Genomic DNA, 2541 nt, shown 5'->3' with positions numbered 1-2541 from the left:
TGTTTTATCTCGTATAGCCAAACAAGAAGTAGTCTGTTTTGAAATATAGCCGAGCAGTGTCAGAAGGTTCAAGGCTAGCGTTGTTTTTAGCTGTCCACCATGGCCTCGGATTTGGAAGACGCTGAAATTGAGAATCAGCTTACAAATGACACCGATTCAGACTGTTGTACCGATGACTCTGAGAGTTGCAAGGAAGAAAGTGAATCAGAAATTGAAGTCGATGAAGAACCATCATCTTGGTCGGCAACCTGGGGACCAGCACACCAGCATGGCAAGAGAAGTGTGAATAATTATTCAGGTGGAGCTGTGGGCAAACTGTGGCAGCAAGTTATAGCATCTGTCGTCGAACCTGGAAATGGACAAATAAACTATTTTTCCGTCTCCTGGATCTGAACAGTTACATCCTGTTGTCACAAAGAGAATTTCGTCTCGCTCTTGTGCGGAACATGCTGGAAGGGGTCCACCTCGCCATCAACGGCCCAGGGGTCGAACCCCTGCCGTTTTATCGGAGATATCTCGATTATAGGAGGCCAAACCACATCACTGGTCGACTTCCTCTATTTCGCAATTGAGGTGTTGTGTGTGCTTTTCGCGTGGAAAACGAAGAACCATCCAGACAAAGTGCGTGAAGTGCGACGTCAGACACTGGATTTCCAGATGTTTCCAAGATTTCCACACAAAGCCAACAGTCCGTTAGACGACACAGGTGGGAAGAGAGACAACTTATAAAGCTGGTGACCAAAAATCATGTAAGTAGAAAAAGAATTTATAACTTAAAATTAGATTTTAAAAAGCCGGCCGCAAGCGTGGACTGCGCAACGACATATGGCGTCATTCGTCCCCTTGACTTTATTTTCATGATGCCATATGGAGTCGCTCGGCTCTTAAAGGTTAAAAACAAATGGCGCTACAGTTCAGTTCTGAGTTCCCTGTAGGAGACAACACCGGAAAGTGCATAGAAGACCTGTGAAGACTTAAAGCGTAATCTGAAAACTTTATGTATGCTATAGTGCAGTGGGATTGGGAGTGAGACTTTTATAGTTCCCATGTTATGAATCTGTTGCCAGGAAGCGGACAGTGAAGGCTCGTGGAAATAGACTGAGAATATTACTGTGGAGTGATTGTAAATTGTATAAATCAGCAAGAGTGTAATAATTATTTCTAGTTACAACCTGTAGGTTGTTAATAAATCCAGTTACCAATCCAAACCCATGCCTCAGTCACCCAGACATGTGACAATAAGATGCTGCACGTTCTTTTGCTTTATTTCATCCCTTAAAGTAGAAAAATCATCAACCAAATCATAGTTCAGGTGGTTAGTCAGTGGCTTTCCACCCTGGTGCCTGGGTTTCATCCCAGATCAGGTCATGTGGGATTTGTAGTGGACACAGTGGCACGTTTTTTCCAAACACTCTGGTTTCCCCTACCAATTCTTATTCCACCATCATAACCACATCCATTCATCTTCCTATCATCAATACTATAGTCTTCATAATGAGAGCATTGTCAAATAATCAACTTAAGAAAAAGACCATCCAGTCCTTCACAAATCAGTTTACTCTCATTATCCAGCACTTGAGATAATGACATACTTGGCAAACTGAGTGCCTTGGCAACTTCTTAAATGACAACTTGACCTAGTTGAGCAACCTTTCTTTTTCCACAACTTGTTCTGTTTCTTTTTGCAACATCATGTAGTTTCGCAGGACAGCACCCTAACATGGCAGCAGAGTAATTTAGAATTTCAACTAATTATGTATGAAACTTGAGCTTCAAAGAAACATGAACTTTTGTTGATGAATTTTCTTTTCATGTTGGCAGAATGCAAAACAGCGTTATGAAGGCTGGATGCAATCAATTGTTGAAGTTAGGCATATAAACATTCCTGAATGTTATACATAAAACAATGTTTGTAAGTTAACAATTATAAACATGCCAAATCTTGAGGGAAATTCTACGTGATTTTAGTCCACAAGCGAACCAGACCAACCAAGCGACCGACACTTGTCGGCGAATTCTATAAATTCTACCTAAAAAAACCTGTGCATAAGTAGTTAGCTATTCCAACAAATAAATAACAACGTAAATCACAACTATGAGGATGATAATAATCTGCAACATACGATGGGGTACCCAAAAGAAACCGAACTAATTTTTTTGTGGGCAGAGCTTTTGCAGTACAGCGTTTTGCCGCTATGAGCGCATAGAGCTAACATTCCTGAGTTGATAAGCCGACTACCGTTGCTTCAGAAGGTAAGGACTAGTTTCAGCAGAGTTTATAGTGACAACTGTTTTGTGTGATCGTTGTTTTTGCAATGTCTGATTTTCGTGAACAGTGTGCGGCGGTGAAATTCTGCTTTTTGCCGGGAAAAATGGAACAGAAACTCTTGAAATGTTAAAAACGACATACAAGGACGATGCTATGGGGAAAACTCAAGTGTTTGAGTGGTTTTCCCGTTTCAAAAATGGTGAAATGTCAATTGATGACAAACCTCGTTCTGGTCGTCCTTCCATGGCCGGAACACATGAAAATGTTGAAAA

General features: G+C 41.2%; 1 protein-coding gene across 1 annotated transcript in view; it reads right to left on the bottom strand.

The window, feature by feature from the left end:
* LOC111874038 (condensin complex subunit 1) overlaps positions 1-2541 on the bottom strand; it is a 63827-nt gene that overhangs the window by 59119 nt on the left and 2167 nt on the right. The window lies entirely within an intron of this gene.

The sequence above is a fragment of the Cryptotermes secundus genome, unplaced genomic scaffold (assembly GCF_002891405.2).
Source record: "Cryptotermes secundus unplaced genomic scaffold, Csec_1.0 scaffold1775, whole genome shotgun sequence".
NCBI lineage: Eukaryota > Metazoa > Arthropoda > Insecta > Blattodea > Kalotermitidae > Cryptotermes > Cryptotermes secundus.
The sequence above is the reverse complement of the archived record's forward strand: the minus strand, read 5'-3'. Positions and strand labels throughout refer to the sequence as shown.